The sequence below is a fragment of the Sturnira hondurensis genome, unplaced genomic scaffold (assembly GCF_014824575.4).
Source record: "Sturnira hondurensis isolate 20B ecotype Veracruz unplaced genomic scaffold, ASM1482457v3 Scaffold0016663, whole genome shotgun sequence".
NCBI lineage: Eukaryota > Metazoa > Chordata > Mammalia > Chiroptera > Phyllostomidae > Sturnira > Sturnira hondurensis.
Window position 1 is genome coordinate 10116468 of NW_028089294.1, and position 22992 is coordinate 10139459.

Here is a 22992-nt window from a genome sequence, read left to right on the forward strand (position 1 = left end):
AGCACTGCAGGTAGAGAAGAGAAAGTTCTGTCAATAGTAGGAAATTTTCACTTTCCCTGTTTGTGTAAAACTTTCCCTCCACTAAACCATCACTGCTGTGGAGCTGTGGAATTGACTGATTCGATTTACAGCTCCTCTTCCTTCCCTTCCCACCTTTTCGGTGTCAGGGCTAATGGACTGTCAGGGTGGAAATGAACAGTCAAATCCTGGCGGCAGGAATATAAAGGAGAACTGAAGGCACAAACTTAAGCTTATTAAGTTATCTGTATTTTTTTAATTAATTGAGAAATTAATATGATAAGCTTTTGCTTAATTTGGGACAATCTCACTTTTTATCATCTGATGGTATAGCTCATAATATCTGGCACAAAGAAAAACGTTATCAGCATAACAGAAGCAACTCTGTTGGCACTTCAACTGTCTAAACATAAACTATTAATCTCAGCATTTACCTGAAGAGGATGTGTTACAGAGAAAAAGTCTTTGATTGGTTCCAGAAATCTTCATTAAAGAACTGTCAACACACTTTTAGTTCTGGTGTCAAAGGAAGAATTTCTCTGAGCACTAACTACATTCTTTGGCAGAACTTGGTAGCAGATGCCAAGTCGACATTTGATTTCTACAACTAGAAAAATAACGTGGAAAAATACTGCTTTCATTTGTCTTGATCAAATATCACTGATTTTTGACAAAATAAAATGCCATCTTATCCAAAAGGGAAATAAAATGATATTAAGTGACATATTAGATACTAGAGCTTAGTTTTAAATAAAAAGAGCTTCAACTGATAAGCTTCAACTTTGTGCACAGATAGATAAGGGGTATTTAGAACAATACTCTGAACTCTGACAGGCATTAAACAGTTGTACGGCACTAGTTTGATCAGTCTAAGTTCTGCCGGTACGCACTGATGGACTCGCACACAGAATATTGGGTTTGGGGTTGCTGAAAGCTGACTGGCATAGGAACTCATGTTTATAATATATAAGAGTTGAAGAATGTTTAGCCTAAAGCATTTAGAAATAACATCAATTTAATAATATTGGAATTCCATGTGGGAGCAGGGTTGACCATATGATTATTAACAAAATAAAAGTGAGTCATGTTTTTTCCTGAGCAACTTGTTTCACAGAATTGTTCAGGACTCTGAAATGAAGTTAAAATAGTTATTACTGTTTCCACATCTGGTATTTCTTTTGGGGGTCACTTCTTGTCCTGACCTTTCCATTCTCCATTAAACTGACAAATTTCTGCCCTCCCTCACTGATACCATAATCTTTGTGGTCTAACTTACTCAGTTCTCCCATCTGGTACCAATAGCTTCCATTGATGTTATCCTATCCAGAGTCATTTCTTCATGGTTGTTTCTACCACCCCATAAGCAGTCCTACCCCACTGCCTGGTCTGAATTTATAATTAGTGGCTGAATCATCATATACCAGTCTAGCTAACTCTAAGTAGTTTATTGTATTCTGTCTTCAAAGCTGAGTTATCAATAGACACTACTTCTTGAAAGTCAGTGTAGTCAACATCTTCCTGTCCAGTTCTGTTTTTCTTTTTGCTCATGTCCATTTGCTACATGGTTGGCATAGTTTACTTCATTTCTGACCTCATGGGAAGATGAGTATTAGAGATCTCACAAGGTTCTCTGTTACTGAAGTCATCTGAGTATAGTGGGTTCAGGGTGGAAAACAAATAGTCGAATAGCAGCTTCTGTCTTGCAAGGGTAGGGAAGGGAAAAATACCCAACTCAGAATGGGCCCTGGCCATTACATAGCACTGGGCAGAGTTAGAAATTCCGTAGATCCCCTTAAATAGCCAGGCCATGAGGAATAATGGAAACATATCTGGGTTAAGCAAAATTTGGATCAGGGGAAATATTCTAAAAATAATGTTGGCAGCACCAAGGATACATCCAAGATGATTGCACTGAAAATATTCTTGCCTTGTTGGAGAAAATCTTGCTCTCCCGTCATCCCCAAGGTTTATATATATAAGAGAATTTTCATCTGGGGTTGGTTAGCTTGGTGTTCAGAGGGCTCCATTGTCCCATAGATATTTTCTATCAAAATTATATATTCCATTCTTATTTAATAAAAAAACATTCACCAAATTACAAAGGACTTTATAGTCAGTGATTTAATCAGGTTCTGAGTTAAGAGTGCAAAATCATTTACTGGTAACTTTTCCCATGCTTTTTCTAGAGTACTCAAGTAAATTTTTAATTATAATCTTATGCCCATGAATAGGACATCAAGAAAAATGAAACACAGCTTTTTTGGTAATCTTGATTGGCTAACTCTAAATACATGTAGTAAATGTTTTACTATACTGCTTTTACATCCCACAGGGTAACATTTACATGGAGAAGAAAGTATCCTCTCCTTCATCTGGGACGTATGATGGGACAAACACCTTACTGGAATTCCAATTTTAACACGGGCATGATAACATTTATTGCTAGATAGATTTCTTCCTGCGGCTTTCCCCAATCTTCTTAGATTAGAGCAATTGGCTTTGAATTAACTTTAAGTAAGGTTACCTTTAAAATATATTTTAATAACATAAAAGGGGTCCTTTGTGGCACTGTAACCCAACGATATACAGGTGTTCCCAACTCACAGCTTGCTTTGGAAATTTTTGAAAGTAGCAGTGACTTCAAACAACATTAATATCAGAAATATGCCCTCAGAGGTCTCTTAATAAAGTAGGAAGGATCAAACTATTCTGTATGTCATGAGTAATTTGAAAACAGCAAGATCAAGAATAGTCAACCTTAAAATCTAGCACTAACTGCTGTCTGGAGTAAAGGAAGGTTATTGATAAGACACCTTACCACCTGCCTCCCCATTGGCTGAAATATTGTATTCTTGGTTTCCCTAACACTATTCCATAGCCAGAAGTGAGGTATTAATTTATGAATGTAAACCTCATTGAATAAAGAACAACCACATGATTTTTTAAAATCTATTTTTAAAGTGTATATTCTTCTTTCTACCAAGTGATGTTGTAGCTAAATATTAAGAAAGCAGCTGGTACATTGGACATTTTCTTTCCGTTGAGATTCACATTTTTAAAGGTTAACAGCTTTGTTAAATTTACCATCCCCAAGAAGTCCTTACTAAGCCTGAAGAATTGCTTGGAGCTCAGAATTCTTAGTTATGAGAATAAAAATCTCTGTAGAACAGAAATTGAATGTCAAGAGTTCCTTTCCAACATGACTGAAAATGAGGGATTTATATGGAAATAATTAAGACACTTTGAACTCAATATTATGTAATTTTGAGAGGTTTGTTCTAGCACAATCTACTTTGATATAGAAATTTAAGTGTAAAAATTTAACTAATTTCTTATGCTCTTAAAATTAGAAATTCATAGGTCATCAAACTCAATTTCTCCCTTGATTCAAAAATGCCTGCTGCCTTGGTAAAGGAGACTGCATTTAACCTCTTTTGGGCCACAGCTAGAGCTTTCTACTTTGGATGTAAATTTGTTGCTTACACGGCCTCAAAGCCACCCTATCTCCTCCTGCCGTGGGAGTAATAGCACTAGCATTTTCTCTTCCATATGACAACCACTTAAATATTTAAGGCAATTCTCTTATTGTTCATAAAGTTATTTTACATGTCCCATAAATTATAGAGTCTCTTTATCACGGTGCCGAGGGAGGGTGCATGCTAGTTGGTCTGTGTCTTTCTTTACATGGTCTATTTCAAATTGTTAACCTAAATGATTTTATAATTTAGAAAACCACCATCAGTTTTTCAACTGAACTGTTATGAAGGAAAGTATTCGTTATGTTTTATTTGAGAAGTCAGTTGAATGCGAACATTTAGAACTGTTAAACTTCATTGTCATTGCCTACCTGATCCACAAATTCTGCAGAGCGGATTCTGGACCATGTGATCCCAATCCTGGATCACACCGATTGGACGGAGTTGGCTGCACCCCTACCTACTCAAGGGCAGTCCTTTCCTTGACTCTTCGGGGACATAGCTCTTTGGCGATCTGTATCAAAAAGATGAAAAGAGCTGATTAGGCCACTTATCGCAGGAATTAAAACAAAAACTGTGTGTCTCAGAGTGGCAACATACAAAATTGATTTAGGTGGTATATGTGTGATTGAAACAAAGAATGTCGAACATGTTTGCTTGTCTACATATTAGTAAATACTAATACATCAAACCCAATATTTTATGGAGAGTGATTGTCTGAAGCAAGTTAAAAAGAAAAGAATCAAATTAAAGTTGGTCAGAAGAAAAATACTAAGTAAATAAAGAACTCTAATTTTAAAAAATGACTGGAACATATTTCAAGCCAGTTCCCTCAAGATTAGTTTTTACTATGAATATCTCTAACCACCCTTCCTCAGAAGCACACATTCAAATTTTATAATCATGNGACATAGCTCTTTGGCGATCTATATCAAAAAGATGAGAAGAGCTGATTAGGCCACTTATCGCAGGAATTAAAACAAAAACTGTGTATCTCAGAGTGGCAGCATACAAAATTGATTTAGGTGGTATATGTGTGATTGAAACAAAGAATGTTGAACATGTTTGCTTGTCTACATATTAGTAAATACTAATACATCAAACCCAATATTTTATGGAGAGTGATTGTCTAAAGCAAGTTAAAAAGAAAAGAATCAAATTAAAGTTGGTCAGAAGAAAAATACTAAGTAAATAAAGAACTCTAATTTTAAAAAATGACTGGAACATATTTCAAGCCAGTTCCCTCAAGATTAGTTTTTACTATGAATATCTCTAACCACCCTTCCTCAGAAGCACACATTCAAATTTTATAATCATGTGTTCCATATGTCTTTTGAGTGACTGATAAATTGGGAAATGTGATCTATATAAAGAAAAAGGAAAGTACCAATTATTGGTGCATATTTTCCATCAGATAAAGTCCCACTCTTCACAGATCAGCTCGGATAAAGCCTCCCTAATCTACCAAGGCAGACTTCTTAATTCCATCACTGGGTTCCCTCAGCTGTTGGTTTTCATGTTCCATTTTCAAAATCAAGTCTATTTTGTTGACTTTTCAGGAGCATTGAATATATGTCCATAGGGTCTGAGGTTCACTGTTACTAGGTTTTAATTACACAGAAGATTGCAGCTGAAACTCTGTAATCACTACATAGTTGACTTTTTCATTTAAAAAAAAGATAGGTAAAGGTGAAACTATCAAAAAGCCTGGAAAGGTGATCTGCCTATGATGAAGAAATATGGAGTGAAGAGAGAAGGCCTAGGGCAAAGCAGACAGAGATTTGAAGCACACCTCCCGCATTTACTGGCTAAGTGAACTGAAGAAATCATTTGTCATCTAGGAGTCTCAGAGTTCTTGTCTGTAAAGTAAGGGCCTGCATGTAAAGTGCCAGGGACAAAGTGAACCCACCCAGTAACTACCATCAGCAACACTGTAGTTTTATTCTATTTCTTACTTCAGAAAAAAATTGGTGCCAGAGTTGAGAATAAATTTTTATGGCTCATAAAAAGCATTATTTTATTTCACAATTTTTCCTCTTAAGAACTAAACAGACAATAACACAGGATCAGTAAAAATTACTTTATAGTGAAGCCTATGAATGGTCCAAAAGTTACAAATAATTAAAGAGAACACAATTCAGTTGTTCATTATATAGTTTGACAGTTTATAAATAATTTTAATTTGGATTCTTGTCAGTTTGCTGATATTGGTGTTCTTTTTATTTTTATCTAAATACTATTATTTTTTAATCAGAAAAAGACCACTCCTTTTTAAAGACAGTCAATGCCATGGTATTTTATTTCAATTAAAATGAGGTTAGTTAATTAGAACTTCTTTAATTCTTACTTATAAGAATTAATAGTTACAAAGTCCTCATATGAGATGATAAGGTACAAAATACTTATAGCAATCTCTGTATCATATTAAATTGTATAAGTTTTTACTTTTACCAAATTAAATCCAAGTCTCCTGAGGGAGACTTACTCTAATATATTTGAATGAAAATTGGTTAACATTTTATTTTAATAATTTTCACCTATAGTGTTTACCTATATGCAATTTTAGAAATTTAAAGTTAATGAAATCATTTATACTCAAATGCATTTATAAAAGGAAAATATGCAACAATGCAATTTTAATTTGTATTCCTTGTAGGCTAATGAACAAGAAAGGTTTGATAAGAGAATGATGGAGAATAAAATATGATGTTCTTCTTCATCTACAAGCAGAATGGGATTTTTTAAATGTTTCCTTCTCATTAGAGATTGTCATTATGGTAGACAAGTTAAGTTGAGAGTATGCCCTTCTGCAGTGTAGAGGTGAAGAATGAATGACCAATTTCAGGGGCACGTAATATAATTACAAAATCCTTGGTGAATCATTGGCATCAGGAAAAACATTAAAAACCCAGTCATAGACCTTTTTAAAAAATCAAGTTCCATTAAATAGAAACCTTGAGAAAATTAGTGAACTTAGTTGCAAAGGTAAAAATAAGGAGATTGAAGTGGTCTATAGAAGTCAGTATTTTACATCCTCCTGTACTCAGTTATCTATGATTTGTTGTAGGAACAGTGACCCTGGTGGCAGAAAGTTGAAAGCAAGATACTCTGAATGTATCGTTCCTTCTTGTGAGTTATGTAACAAGTATTTGTAGTTTCACTACCAGAAGCCATGCTTGAGGATAGATATTACTTAGGCAAGTCAGGTGGCTTACACAGCTGCTGAATATAAAGACCCCAACCATGTGAAGAAGATAAACAATGAAGACAAGTCAGGTATCCCACTCCTCTGCTTAAAACCCTTCAACGGTTTACTTCACTCAAAACAAAAGCCCAAGTCTTTTCAAAGATCTACAAGTTCACAAAGAGGCTCCCAATGCCTCTCAACTTCATCTCCTTCTATTCTTCCCTGGGTCACTGGTTCTGCTCAAGCCACACTGGCTTTATTCCGAAAACCCACCAAACAAGCTCATGCATTAGGATATTTGCATGCATTCACTCTTTTGCCTGGAATGCTCTTTTCCCAGATAGCCATGGGGCTTACTTGCTCACCTCAGGTTTCTGCTCTGAGAAAACTCCATCAATCAGCTGGTCTTCCTTTATCACCTTCCTAAACAACCAGTGCCCGCTTTCTTTCTTCACTTTCCTCCATGACACTCATTTACCACTTCTACTATACTATATATATATTACATTTTTGATTTGTCTGTTAATTATCTCCCCCCACCAAAAGTAAAGCTCTTTAATGGCAGGAATGCCTATAAGAGAACCTGAACAAAGTAAGCGCTCACTAAATATCTGTTTAATAGAGAGAATGAATGAAGTGTTAATTTATTCATTAATCATAACTCATACTACAAGAAAGGCAGAGAGTGTTAGTTTTATAAAAGTTTCACAGATGAATCAGACATGGTCTCTTCTTCAAAATGCTTATTGTCCAGTAGAAGAAACTGATTATTTTTTAAAAAATAGCATTAATATAATATAGAGAATGCTGAGCACTTGAAGGCTAAGGTCAGTAAAAGAGAAAAACAAACATTGCGTTCAGCTAAATAAATCAGAGAAGCTTAGTGGAAGAGATCACATTTGAGTTAGTTTTTAAACGATGAGAGGATTTAGATAATTCGGTATGAAATAATGGGTGGGGAATGATCAAGAAGGCAAAGACAATGTAAACTAAGATTCAAATCAGTGAGGTCACTAAGCACAATATTAAGCTCTTTCATTTAGCTGCAGCGTAGCTATGCAATGATGCATACAGGATAAGGAGATCAGAAAGGTAGAGCCGCAGAGTGAACATTCCCATAAAGGGTGCATCACTTTAATTATATTTATTGCTACTTGAATATAATTGCTTTGATCCCTGGTTGGACCTTGGGCTTTGTTCCCCATACTATGTCTTAATTACTGTTAAGGTTTCACTTTCTTCTGGGAGACACTTCGGCAATCAGTACGAAGAGCGACACTGCATGGGGTCCTTGGGGAACCTTTGGACTCACCCTCTTCCTACCCCTTCTCAGTCTTTTTAGGTAACATGTCTGCCTGGTGGGTCAGGTGCCAAGCTGCATCTTTCAAAGCTCAAAATTGTACCTGTTATTGGGGCTTTTTTGAGGTGTGTGAAACATGTTACTAGAGAAAGTTAAAGCTAGAGAAATAGTTTCAGGAGGGAACAGATAACCAGAAAAAAAAAAAAAAAACTTAGAGCCAAAGTAAGAAATTTATGGCTAACTCTGTCATGTTAGGATAATTTGTTCAGTGGTTTTAATTTTTTATCTCCTTTACTGTTGTTTTATTTTGTTTTTTGTTTTTTTTTTTACATTCAACTGTTGGTAGATATGTATTTATTGCCATTTTATTGTTTATATTTCTGATCTTCTTAAAAAAGACTCTTCAACATTTTATATAACATTGGTTTGGTGGTGATGAACTTTAACTTTTTCTTGTATGGGAAGCTCTTTATCTGTCCTTCAATTCCAATGACAGCTTTGCTGACTAGAGTAATCTTGGTTGTATGTCCTTGCTTTTCATCACTTTGAATTTGTCTTGCCAGTCCCTCTAGCCTACAAATCTTCTTTTGAGAAATCATCTGACAGTCTTATGGGAACCCCCCCATAGGTAACTAACTGCTTTTCTCATGCTGTTTTAAGATTCTCTCTTTGTATTTAACCTTCGGCATTTTAATTATGATGGGTCTTGGCATAGGTGTCTTTGGGTTCATCATCTTTGGGATTGTCTGTGCTACCTGAACTTGATGTCTATTTCCTTCATCAAGTTAGAAAAGTTTTCTGTCATTATGTTTTCAGATAGGTTTTCAATTTCTTGCTCTGTCTTTTTTCCTTCTGGCACCCCTATGATGTCAATGTTGGTACACTTGAAGTTGTCCCAGAGACTCAAACTATACTCATTTTTTAATTCATTTTTCTTCTTGCTGTTCTGATTGGTTGTTTTTTGCTTCCTTATATTACAATTCTTGGCTTAATCCACTCTAGTGTTGATTCCTTGTAAATTGTTCTTTATTTCTAATAGTGAATCCTTCATTTCTTGCTGGATCCTTTTTATGCTGTTGGAAGTCCTCAGTAAGTTCATGGAGCACCCCCACGGCCAGGGTTTTGACTCTGCATCTAGTGGATTTCTTGTCTCCATTTTGTCTAGTTCTTTTGTTTATGCTTTGGCCCATTACCTTTTTTTATTTTTCTAATTAGAGCTAAATCTGAATGCAACTTTAAAATTTTTCACCCTCCCTCATGGTTTCCATTTTTTATTTTTCTTGTATCTCATTTAATTATTTTAAAATCTGGCATATCCTAAGCCTTTTTCCTTTCTTCAAATACTTTTTTAAAAACTTTAATGTGTTTTGATCTTACTATGAAATTTTACATTTTAGTTTTCCCCTCCCCATTTTTTACATATGTAACTTTAAACTTTTGAACCCTACATATATTTCACTTCTATAATAATCTAATATTTGCTATTTTCTTCTTTTTTACCTTTTAATGATCCTTTAAAATGTTTTGATATAAGTTAACAAGAAGTTCAAATGCATAGATGAGAACCTTAATAAAATCTAATATTATGCATAAATATGGTAAGAGGTTTTCCAACTTTCCCCATACCGCATTTCCATCCTATTCCTTACCCTTCCACACACAATGTTACAACACCTAACCCAGCCAGGAGGGGTAGTGTCATCCAATAAATTAACCTGAAAATAATCAGGGGTCTCATGAGTTAATGCTCCCAAATATTATAAGCAAAGCCCATACCACCTACAAACATTCAGAAAGCATGGATCATTTTCTTGGGCTAATTGCATGCTCAGACAATCCTAGTCTATCCTTACATGAGGAAATAATTTGTTTCATGGTTTCTGATGCAGATAGCCACTGAACATGTCAAAATTATGCTGTAAGAAAGGAGAGATTTTAATAAGTAAAGTCATGTCAAAGAAAAGAGCTTTAGTAGTCTTACTCACGTGATGGTTCCAATGGTGTTGTAACTCCCATTAGAAAGCAAAGGAAAGAGGCAGTTCCCATCATTTGCAAGAATTTCAGACTAGCCTAGTTTTATTGTTCTTCCCCTCTCTTTGTCCTCACTATTAGAATCTAGAAAAAGCCCTTTTAAATTAAAAAATAAATTGGTATCATATGTGTCCATTTCGATGCGGGTTCTTTGCCTTTACCTACGCAGGTGCTACTGTGTAACTCAGACCAGACCGTAGGCTGTAATGTGAGGGTAAGCAACCAACTCAGTGAGCCTTGGACACAGTTAAGGCAGCCCACCTCTAGGACAATTTCTGGGTTCTGAGGGAGTATGGGAAATTATTCTGGAGAGACTTAATTCTTTAAATATTATATCAGCAAACATGGATGAAAGCCACGTACATGATGGTTTTTTACTTTATTTTATTTTGACCTCCTGGATCTCCTGCTCAGTCTCTTTTCCCTAGTCAGGAGGTTTGAGTGGAGTTTCCCCGAATCATTGTACTTTCCCTTCCATTTCAGGACGTGCTATCTCTCTTTTCAGTTTATCTGGCTGAGGATTTAATCTGCCTGACACCAACTTTTATCCTTACTCTTTCTTTATTTTCTTGACAAGTAAGTCTCACTCCAGCACAGACAAATTGGCCCAGAAAGACTTCACATACACAAAAGACCTATATAGAAGTCCCCTAACTTCATTTGAAACCAGGCAGTCTGCAATAGGAGAACAAGTCCCTGTGGCAGTTAAAAAGCCATTTAATGGGACTTAAATGGCAGCTCTGGAGATTTGGTAGACCTGCAATATTTTGACCCACAAGGACTAAGATTCCACTTCTGGAACATTGCATAGTGCATACTTAAAAGTAAGGTCACATATATTTTAACGTATCTATGGGGCTTTGTATTTATTTATTTACCTTAAATTTTTTATTATTTTTTTTTTTTGCCATTGTAGGTCTCCAAAGAAACTCTCGTCAAATAGCTTCCAGACAATTGAGAGGGATTCCACACAGCTCCCTAGGCCTCTAAAATTTAAGATCAAACAATTGGAAGCTTTATCAGAAATTCATGTAGACCAAACCCTACATCTTCTAAAAGATAGATCAAAGTATTTTCCCCAACATATCTGTGATATGAGAATCCACAGATCAATTCAAAAGGTAGCTTTTGGGATAGGAAATAGAGGAAGGATGGAAGGAAGGAAGGAAGGAAGGAAAAAGGAAGGACTAAAATTTTTCTGACTGTATTTAATATGGAAGATTTTTTTCTTTTAAAAATATTTTCACTTTAATTTTTTTTCATTATAGTTTACACAAGAAGTGTATGACATTATTAAGTGCAAACATAGTACTTAATGCATACTTCTCCTCTTTTAGTTGTTGTTGTCATTTTAAAAAATGTTTATTGATTTGAGAGAGAGAGAGAAAGGAGGATAAAGAGAGAGAGAGATCAATGTGAGAGAGAAACATCAATTGGTTGCCTCCCATATGCACCCCAACCAGGTATTGAACCTGCAACCTAGGTATGTGTTCTGACTGAGATCAAGTCCCCAACCTTTTAGTGTACAGGACGATGTTCCAACCAACTGAGCCACACTGGCCAGGGATTCTTTGTTTTTATTNAAAAATGTTTATTGATTTGAGAGAGAGAGATCAATGTGAGAGAGAAACATCAATTGGTTGCCTCCCATATGCACCCCAACCAGGTATTGAACCTGCAACCTAGGTATGTGTTCTGACTGAGATCAAGTCCCCAACCTTTTAGTGTACAGGACGATGTTCCAACCAACTGAGCCACACTGGCCAGGGATTCTTTGTTTTTATTCTGTTACTTTTATACCTGTTTTGTTACCTGTTTTTATACCTTATTTTTATATATTCCATTTTCTCTCTTCTCTACCTTCATCCTTCCAAATCCCATTCTCCTCTTTCAAAAAGAATACATCTTCATTCTTGCTTGTGATGGAAATAAGATGAGTACCTCTCCCTTAAAGATGTTTAAAAAAATGGCTTGCAACATCCATTCCCTACATATCACACCTCAAAAGTCTCTCCTTAGCCCATGAAGGAGAGGAAGTGGTCAGACCACAGTGTCATCGATAGAATATTCATGTCAGAATTTAATGAGATTTGCCAGCTTCTGACTCTCCTCTACCCTGAATCCTCCCGGGTTTGTCTCCCAGGCACTGCAACCTGGGTGTGAAGATTCACTCACCAAGTGAGACCTCACCCAGGTCTGTCTGAAGATCACTCTGCAGCCCAATATGAGCCTGTGCCAGGGAGGAAGTTGATTCATGAAAATCAGCCAAGATTTCTTTCACTTATTTTTATCACTGACTCTTGGTTAAGCCTCTGATGAGAAATTTGCATGGTTACAATCCGGCATCTATAGCTCAAGGAGGACAATCACACTCTTTAATTAGAAGCTTCATTTCAGTTTAGATTGGAAATTCAACACTTGAGAAAGTGCCTCAAAGTCAGAAGCAGGAAATTGGGATACAGGGAATCTTTGTCATTCACACACTCTCTCCCAACATATGGCAGTATCTGTAGATGCCAACTCCAGTCACTTTTAATTAAAAAAATTAGACGGTAGACATACAAAAATATGAAGGCTTTTCTGTAAGCTCTTTTACATTATTCAACCTGTCCATATGTCCACCCCAGAAAAAAGTAGTGGAAAAAAAGGGGGTGGGCAAGAAGCCCAGAGATTGGAGAGTTTTCCTTGATTAGATACTATATTAAACTCTGCATAAACAGATTTGCATCAACTTTGCAACCTGGTAGGACCAAGGTGATTTTATCTCACTACTAAAGTCAACATATATAAATTTAAAACACTTAATTTTCAATCTGTGATAATTTCCATACTGCTGGGATTTTTTCCCTTTCACTGTATGCTAAAACAATACATACACAAAAAAATAACCCCATCATATAAGGAGAATGTATAGCCAGTTTATAAAACAAACTACTTTCAATCATTTTTGCTATATTTTTAAACAGCTGATATGTTAATTATAGATCTTTTAAGATATACTGATTAAAGTGAAACTTCTAATCAGCAAGCATTTTCTTAGTATAGTTTAAATCAATTGTACTAGAAAATTAACACAAGCATTGCTAATAAAATATTCTTTGAAATGAATAAAATTCACTGATTTTTTCCTCCTAATTAGTCTTCACAGTTTTACTTGAAAATCACAGGATTTTGTGACTCTTGTGCTTGATGTTTTCGAAAAATATTGGAAAACTGTTATCTCTGCAAATATTTCTTCTGCTTTATGTGTACTTTCCTCTCTTCTTGGACTTGGTAAGTATATTTTAAACCTTCCCACTGTGTCCTCTAGGTCTCTTACCCTACATTTTGTACTTTCCATATTTTGTTTCCTCAGTGTCATTTTTTTCCTTTATTTTTTAAATTTATTTAATTCTTATTCAAGTGCAGTTTTCTCTTTTATATTCCCAGCCCTGCCCCTCTCCCAGTGCTCCCCACCTCCCTCTCATTTCCGCCCCCCACCCTTAGTTATTGTCCATGTGTCCTTTATACTTATCCATGTGAGTCCCTCCCCTTTTCCCCTGTGATTCTCTCCCCTCTCCCCCCTGGACCCTGTTGGCCTGTTTTCAGTGTCATTTTTGATGGTTTCTTTTGACATATTTTCTGTTTCATAAATTCTCTATTTGTGTCTGATTTGTCCTTGAATCATCATCTTCTGTGTTCCTCATTTTGGTTGTTGTATTATTCCATTTTAGAATTTCTAGTCAATTATTTTCTTTAAAATCACAATATCGTGGTAATAGTTTCCAAATCTTTAATTATCTTTTTATTTAATTTATTTTATAGATTTTATTTATTCATTTTTAAACAGAGGGGAAGGGAAGGAGCAAGAGAGGGAGAGAAACATCAGTGGGTGGTTGCCTTTTGTGCGCCCCCTACTGGGGCACCTGGCCCGCAACCCAGGCATGTGCCCTGACTGAGAATGGAACTGGTGACTCTTTGGTTCACAGACCAGCACTCAATGCACTGAGCCACACCAGCTAAATCCTTGATTATATTCTTAAATTCAGCTTTTATTTCCATTAGTATTCTGATACATTATTTCCCCCAATTTAAGCATAACATTCACATATATGACATACCTATGGGTCTTAGTCTGTTACCTGCTTTGCAGTGATTCTCTTTCATATTGCTTTATCTCCCCATGTGTCTTGTTAATCTTTGTCCCCAGACATAGCATTTGAAAAATTCAGTAGAAATAATTTGAGGCTTAAGGTAATGTTATTACCTTCCAGAAAGGATTTTCGCTTGCCTTTACAGCTGCCTAGAAGTCCTGGTATGCCAGGGTCACCTTCCCTCAATTTTTGTGAGCCATCTGAACTACTTGGGTTGGGCTGCAATCTGTTCCAAAACTGCTTAACTTCTGGCTGAATCTTCCTCCTCGATTTGGTTCTCAAATTTAACTCAGGCAAGTTTATCCAGGGAGAATCACCTTTGGCAAGCTCTGGACTGCAGTGTTTGTCCTTGAAGTTCTGAAACTCTGTCAAAGACCTGCTTAGCTCCTTCTCTAGATTAGCAAATGCTTTGGGGGCAAAGAAGTTTCAAATTCCAAGCTCATTTCTCTAAATTCTTTCTTCTGTTACATCTTTGTCCAGTTATTCTTCATTATCTTGTTCACTATTTCAGGCTTAAGAAGATTTTTTTAGTTTATCTACAGTTTTAAATTATAATTGGCAAGAGGGTTTGTTGATATTCCTCAGTATAACATTATCATAATGTGAAGTGTTTTTCTTATTACAATTAGCTTGGGAGGTTTTAGAACATACCAAATGACAGTAATGCTATTCATATGCAACCATATTACTATTTTCACAAGGAATAAAGGCAAGGTAGATCAAACTGGAAATTTTTCCATCAATCCCATATATCTCCCATCCATTCTAATAGGCAAAGGATCTACTAGCTCTGTGCAATGATTTCCATATATTTCAAAAAGGATTTAGAGACTATTTTATCTTCAGGAGAAAGGATGAGTAAAAATACAGTGAAATTGCCAGTTCATGCATTAGGCACAGAAGGGGACCACTCAGGGAAATTTAAGAAGAAATCCTTGTGAAAATTGAGGACAAGAGCAATGTCATAATATCATAATAAAACCTATGTACCAAGGTAAACTATAGTTAAGATGTTTGTGGATGTGACAAAACTGCCATGGTCAAGTCCAGATATCACGTCCAGATTCTGAAATTGAGGTTTCAGTGTCTGGAGAATGATGACCACTATACATAATAAGTAAATTTCCCATTTGCTAAATAGTTCAGTTCAATCCCTTGAAAATTATAGACCTGCATTAGCAATTTAAGTGTTAGATTTGACCACCAATAGCTTTTTACACTGACCAGGTGGTAAATGGGCTGGAACGGGGGGTGCACAGGGCAGTAGTTCAAACTTGCTAAACTAGCTCATTGTATTCTTGTTCCCTCATTCATTATCGTTTTCAGTTTTTTGTCTTTGAATGGGATGCATGATGTTCATAAGTTCCATTTATAGCCATATGTCTCCCAATGTTATTTCCATTCACAGTATCCTCTTTGACGGTCCTATGCACATTTTATTCATATGTATTTCAATAGATGATTCCTCAATAAGTAACTTCCCTGTAATTTTTCAGAGCCTGTGGTAAACGGACAAGAGACAGACTGAGGAGAAAGATACTTTCTCTTTTGTCACCTGCTGGGTGACCTTGGGTGGTTCTCACAACCTCAGACTCTCTTTATCCATGACAGGGGAATAATAATTCTAACCCCACAAAGACTGTGGGTCAGTAATATAGGCATTAAATGGTGCAATAAACAGAAATATTTAACCAAAGTACTTGGGACATGTCAGTCCCCAATTGGTAGTTATTGGTATTTGTTGTTGATATTTTACTACTATTATCATCTATCTTCTCCTTTTCTGTGAGAAGAAGATAGAAAACAGATTTTTTATTTCATCCTCTGATGCATTCCTAGTGCCTAAAACAATGACTGGCACATAACAGGTACTCAATAAAGAGGTGTTGAATAAGTGAATAACTTAATAGATGAACCATTTCTATTTATTTCAGTTGTATTATACATTGTATGTTACAAGTTTTACTGTCACCCTCCATAATTGAGTACTATAACATTTTTGCTAATATATAAAAGTTATGAAGTCAGAACTTATGATTTAATTTTTTTATTAATGGTAAGGTTAGACTTTTATTTTTTTTAAAAAAACTTTCACGAGGGATTAACAACAGGTGAAGTAGTGAATAAGTTAGTAAGAAATATGATTACATTCTAGATGGAAGAAATATCTTACACATGAAATAAAATAATTATAAAATATTTCTCATCTGCTCTTTAGAGTGAAATTCCCGGGCATTCTCTCCACTTCCCTCAATGTCTAGTGGTAAACTTGTCTCGTATTTCATGGAGAACACAGAAGAAATCCATGTTTTTTCGGTGTATTCCCCTCCTTCCTGCATCTGTACCTACACTTTTTACCTTGATGTTTGCAGTGAAAACAGATAAAATATCCCTGGCCCTATAAGGAAATCAACACTTCCATGTGTGTTCTAGATTCCGATCCTGCCTCCTTAACAAGGTCTTCTTTCCTGGGATTGTACCTCTCTCCTTGACCATGGCTTTCTTTCTCTCTGCTAGATCATTACTACCAACACATTAAAATGCATCACAAGGTTACAATGTTAAACATAATTGATGAACTTTTGGGTTTTACCTTTCTTAATACATGGTTTTCTTGCTAGTTGGTCTGATGAAAACCTTACCCTAAAGAATAAAATGAGGAGTTAAATTTCTTTACTTCCCATTTTTGTACACTCAGAGAGAGCACAGGGAATTAAAATTTAAGCCAAAAAAGAGGAAATGTGAACTAAAGCTTGCCTTTTTTTGCTTCCGGAGAGGGGGTGGAAGCCAAATATAAGTGTCTGAAATATTCTTCTCTGTGGTTTTGGTGGAGTGTAGAATACATTTGCATTTGATAAGTGAGGTTACTACTAACAGCAGTGAGTGATCTGATTTATGATTAAGAATAAAAAAAATATTTTTTGAGTGGCGAGCTCACAGGGCCAAACTAAGGTGTAATTTTATAAACTTGGGAGTGTGACATGGCCAGCCAGAGGATGACCTTCATGTTTAAATATCTGGATGTGCCCTCAGTGTGTGAGTGCATATGTACTATTCCTTGTCCAATGAAATGACTTTGTAGCATTGACTGGTCTCTAGCATTTGATCAGAGGGCAGGACACAAGGCATGACAGAGACTCAGGGAGAGAGTGAAGGCTGAGAGAGACAGGGAGAATCCTTGGGCTTTGGAAGAACAGAGAACCAGCGAGAGTGAGCAGACCATGAGTTAGAACATCCACAGGCTACAACATGAAATAGGTGGAATAAAAGACACCAACTAGAAGAGAAGAGGGGACCACACAGGATCTGCATCTTTCTCTTTACCCCAGGGATAGAGAAGCAGCATCCCCCTCGCCAAGACAGGAGAGAGAAGTGCACTGTAGGGTGAAGCTGAGGGAGGTAACTTGAAAACATGGCCAATTTTTTCCTAAGAATATTTCTGAGGTTAATCTAAGTCATCAGACTGAATCAAACCTTAACCGGAAAGATACTTTTTCTTTCTCCTTTAGCCAGTAGGTGAGGGTTCATGAGAAGGCAGAGGGCAAAAAGTGGCAGCGGACAAAATGAAATTACATATTTTCCACACATCAGAATTAGAGTTATATTGCATGATTCTGCCTTTTTGTTGTTTACCTATATTTAAATAAAAAAAGCTCTTGACCCCAATTATCTTGTCTTTCATCATCAAATTTTTGGACTAATTTTATTCCAGCTAACACCACTTTCTTCTTTCTTCACCTCCACTCTGTTGCTCCTCCTTCCTTATCACATCACTAAAACCCTCTTGTCAAGATCACCAATGAGCTGCAAGTCACCAAGACCAAGGGGCATTCTCTGCCCTGACTTTGCCAATCTCTCTGTACCCTCTGGCACAGCCAACCATTTCCTCTCTCTAAAATAACTTCTTACTCTGGATTTTAGCATTCACGAATCTCTTCTACCTCACTGAATGCTACTTTTACACCCTTTTGTTCAGTATTTAACCCAGTTATCACTTCCACACTTTTCTTGTGTAACCTTCTCTAAGTCCATTACATTTGTCACATACCATCACAGAGTAATGACTCCCATTTTTTCTCAGGATCCCCACTGCTATAAATGCAATAGTCAACATCTTCATTTGAGTATCTATTATGCCCTTTGAAATCTATCAGGCATCTTGATAAATCTCTCCCCAATCCTTTCCATCAATCATTTTAGAAAACAACACTGCAATTTGAACAATTGTTTTTAAAAACTTAGAGCACACACTCTGCTTGACTATGCTCCTTTCCTCATACCCATAAACAACCCATCAGCAAATTCACTGACTCTGCTTTTCCAAATCCATAAGCTTATTACTGTCTCCAAGAGCATTATTCTCTTCTAGTCATCTTTACTTCTCAGCCAAACTAACCCATTAAGTACTACACAGGTCTCCCTTTGCATCCCATTTGTCCCCTTTATCTGACAGCCACAGTAAGTTTGTGACATTTTCTTTTTTAAAGTATTTATTTACAAAAAAGTAATCCAGCTACAGAAATGCTTTTGGTATTAAACAAATGAAATATGTATTGTAGGAGGCAGTTTGATTTTCTTGCTCTCAGGGAGGAGGCCTACTATGGAGTAGCTGTATAAAGTTTAAACAGTGCATGAGGTTTGCATTTTCACAAAAAATAAATACCTATGTATAAAATCAGATTCACACAAAGGTTATTTCTTTAAGTACAAGAAAACTGAGGGCAATTTTAAACAAAAGGTATGTCTCGAAGAGATATACAGGTTGATAAGGAATACATAGGAGAATGAGAAAAAAGAAAATGATGAAGTACGCCATAAGCACAGTGAATGTTCAACAACTATTTGTTGCTGTTTATGATGAAAAGGCTTTCCAATGGGATCAATGCAATGCCTGGTACTGGCATCTTTTCTCATTTTTCTAGAGCTGACAGAAATAAAGGAGACATCGAAAGAAAAGTTTGCATGGATTCCATTAAGCTGTAGAGGGTAGGATGGACATCTCTTTAGAAAAATGACAACAGTCCTGGTCATCCATCTCACAAATGTGTACCATTAATCCAATGGAGACAGTGAGAAAGAGCATGAATCAAACCAAATCTGAGGTAAAGTAGAAAGCACGCTGGGCTGGGAGTTACAGAATTTGAGCACCAGAGACAAATCTCTTATTAATGGGCAGTGTGACCTTGAGCAAGTCTTTGAGTCTCTAGCTGCTTATAAGGTAACTTCTAGATCAACTTAAATCCTTCTAGTTTGTATCTTGTAGAATTTATCATTTCAGTCTCACTCTTGGGAAGTCAACAGATGTTGATCTGATTGTGGTAGATTATTAAAATTATCTTCACATACAAAGAAGACTCGTGGTTTTAGGTATGTGGGGGAGCTACCCAGTGGTGATGTCCCCTCATAGAGCACTCTGAATCACTGGCTGATTTCACCTCTCATGTTCCCATTTACTCACTTGAGTGTGTGTTTGTAGAACTGACCAGGGGTCCTTTGCTTGAGGACAAAGTCAAGTCTTACATTGCAGAGCGGTCTGCAATAAGATATTGGAGAATTATTATGAGTCATAAAATGTCTTATGGTATGTCTGTTACATATGACATCCCGGAGCCTAGAATTGTCATGTCATATTTATTTAAAGAAATGCATATCAGAATTAAGATTGGCAGTTTAAAAAGTACATGAGGTTATATGATAGATGAGATTTGTTGAGATTTAAAATAAGTTTTTCAAATACAAGAGACAAACTACATTCAGATATAGGAACAAACAATAACTTGGGCACTATATTGGGCCCACAGGTTGAATGACAGGTTAAACCAAGGCTTACGGCTCTGGGGGAAGGTGGAGCTTCCTGAACAATGGAAATCTTTCACAGGATACTTTGGAAGAAAACACTAAGGGCTGAAGAAGTAACTTAGCTAAAGAAACCGTGCAGCGGTAGGCACATTGCAGCAAAAAATGAAATCATCTAGAAGTAACTACCCTCATCATAGAACTTGGATAACCCAGTAAATAACCAAACTTATGGTAGTTAATCATTGACTTAGTGTCTCCTACATTCCTGGTCCTTTATTAGGTGCCCTGCATGTCCTCTTTCATTTTGTCATGACAGATCACGGAGTCACATAAAAGTATTACCATTTTGCAGCTGAGGAAGCTGACGCTAAGAAAGATGAAGTCATTTTCGATTGTGATGAAGGTGGTATGAACAGAGAGCAAAACTTGGTCCATCTAAATCCAAAGCAGATGCTGTTTCAGGTACTTTAAGAAGCATAAATGGCTAAAAGATCACTTTCTGAGAAGTTATATGGGGAAATCAACTGAAGAACAGTTATGTCAAAAAAAAAACCACAAAACCCACAAGTGCCCTGGTTGCTGTAGCTCAGTGGATTGAGTGTGGGCCTGGGAACCAAAGGTTCTTTGGTTCGATTGCCAGTCAGGGCTCATGCCTGGGGTGCAGGCCAAGCTCCAACAAGGGGCACTGGAGAGGCAACCGCACATGGATGTTTCTCTCCCTCTCTCCTTCCCTTCTTCTCTCTCTAAAAATAAATAAATAAAACTATATTTAAAAATTTTTTAAACTCACAGGTATTTGTAAATACTTAAAGCCAAAGTGATTTACGATGACTTAATAATGGAAACTCATTGTTTCTGTGGTGTTAGAGTATCAGGTTTCAACCTTTTTCTCTGAATGAAAACAAGCACTAATGTATAAACTCCAAATGCCCAAATAAGCAAAGAGAATGGCTTGAGGTACTCTTTTGTACTTAATAATAGCTTGGATATATTTTATTTGAAATTTCAAACACTACTTTATAAAAATACAGCTTTATATATTCTATAAAAATGCCAATTACTAGTTAAAACAGGATTCTTTTTTTTTTCTAAACCAGAAAAATTGTTGAACTCATACATAACATGAAAAACAATTTGTTTGACTGGGGTGTGTAAACTCTGATTTATTCATGAAAAAGGAGACTCTAGTCATTTGATAAGAATTGATAAAATGCTACCAAAATTACCTGTTGTTAGGGAAAATTGAGTTATTGCTTATTGCAATGCGGGAGATCACTATCTCTACAGAATTTTGGTAGCATTTCAGAGGATAAGCAGCAAAGTTGAGATATTTATGAGGTTTTAGGGTCTGGTTTAAGGCAACAAATGTATTTGATTAGGTTTGGGTAAGATTTGTGATATAATAGTTTAGGATTGATGGGCACAGCAAACTAGGCTTTTAAGGAGAAAGTTTCAAAGAGAGTCTTTGGAAACAAACAATCTTCAGTGCTACCTGTTGAAAAATTGAACAGTCTAACGTTTATTTAAGTGGGTTTTGGAGACTTGCTAGAACAAACTGAAGTTTTTTTAAACAACTTCTCTCTCTGTAGGAGAGTTCGGCTGGAGTAGTAATGTCACAGTAATGCAGGAAAAAAATAGGTAAGTGCTTGTAGATGAGGTTTGTTTCAGAATCATAAAATGGAAAACGATTTTAGTTAGGTATTTAATTTGGTCTGATGAAATTAATTCTTTATTGTATTTGTTTTATTATCAATCTCTGTATAATTTTGGGAAAACTTTGAGACTATTTTTCATGAAATATGATTGAGAAACTTTATGTTCATGGAAGTTTTCATTAAACTCTCTTCATTAATATTAGTAATCATGATTATTGACTGACATTATAATGATACTCAAATTAACATAATTGTTACTTTGCTGTTCTCTTCTGAAAACACTGCTTCATGACACAGAAAAAGCCCATTGTGTGGGCAAATACTTAATACACCGCTCTTTCACCCTATCAATAAGACTAATAAAATCACTACTTCTGCTACTGACCCGACAAAAGGAAAAAAGGCACAAGTGATTTACACTTGGTCTTTGATTCGAAAGCCCCCGTTCTCCATGAAGGACAAAGGATTAACTTAGGAAGGACAGAGGTTTTTCATTGTAAATGCTAAGTGCTCACTCGTCTGTAGTACGGGCGTCCTCTTGTTGACCCTACCACCAGTTAGCTGAAAGTGTATCTTCAAATCTTACGTCACCAATTATCTTTGATGTAGTGTTGCACATCCAGCTCCTTACTACTCGAATCTGGTGGGAAGCAGCTCGGTGATGCTAGACAGAAGGCACACAGGCTCCCCGTGCTCCTGCATCCCAGCGGCTCTCACCACTGTGTGCTGATGCTCATCACCTTTAGGGGAGGATGGATACAGCGTCAGAAACCTCGACGCCACATGCAGCCTCCAGTGGAATTGGCTTTTGAAATAAAATGGTTTTTGGCCACTTTAGATTTTCCTTAGAGCTTTTGCTCCATCTCGAGTGGGAAAGCAGGTTTGGGTTAAAAGTCAAACAGGAGGGCTCAGGCAGGAGGGAGAGCTCACCTCTGAGAACCAGAGAGGAGGGCATTTATCAGCAGGGCTCGGCTAACAGGCTCCCCCACTGCTTAATCCAGGGCCTTGCTCATCTCTCTCACGTACAACTTTAAAGTTAATAAAAAACTGCTGTTTGGGTTCTTCATCTGTCAAATAAAAATAATGGTTGAATATAAAACAGGGGAAATTGGAAAGTACTATTATAATAAGCTGTGTGGGTACAAAACATGCATGAAGCCACGTTGTTATGCATTTGCTTATTTAATAAGGGGAGTAACAAAAACATACTTGAAGTTCATACTACTCTACCTGTCATTTAACATTAGTAGAGAGTGACATTTTTCTTTTCGGGAAAATGTCTTTGTCTTCACTTTTTTATTTTACTAAGACCACTGATAGGCATTATATTAACATAAGTATTCTCATGGAATAATGTGTTTCTTTCTTTTACTTGAAGACCTTATAAGCCCTG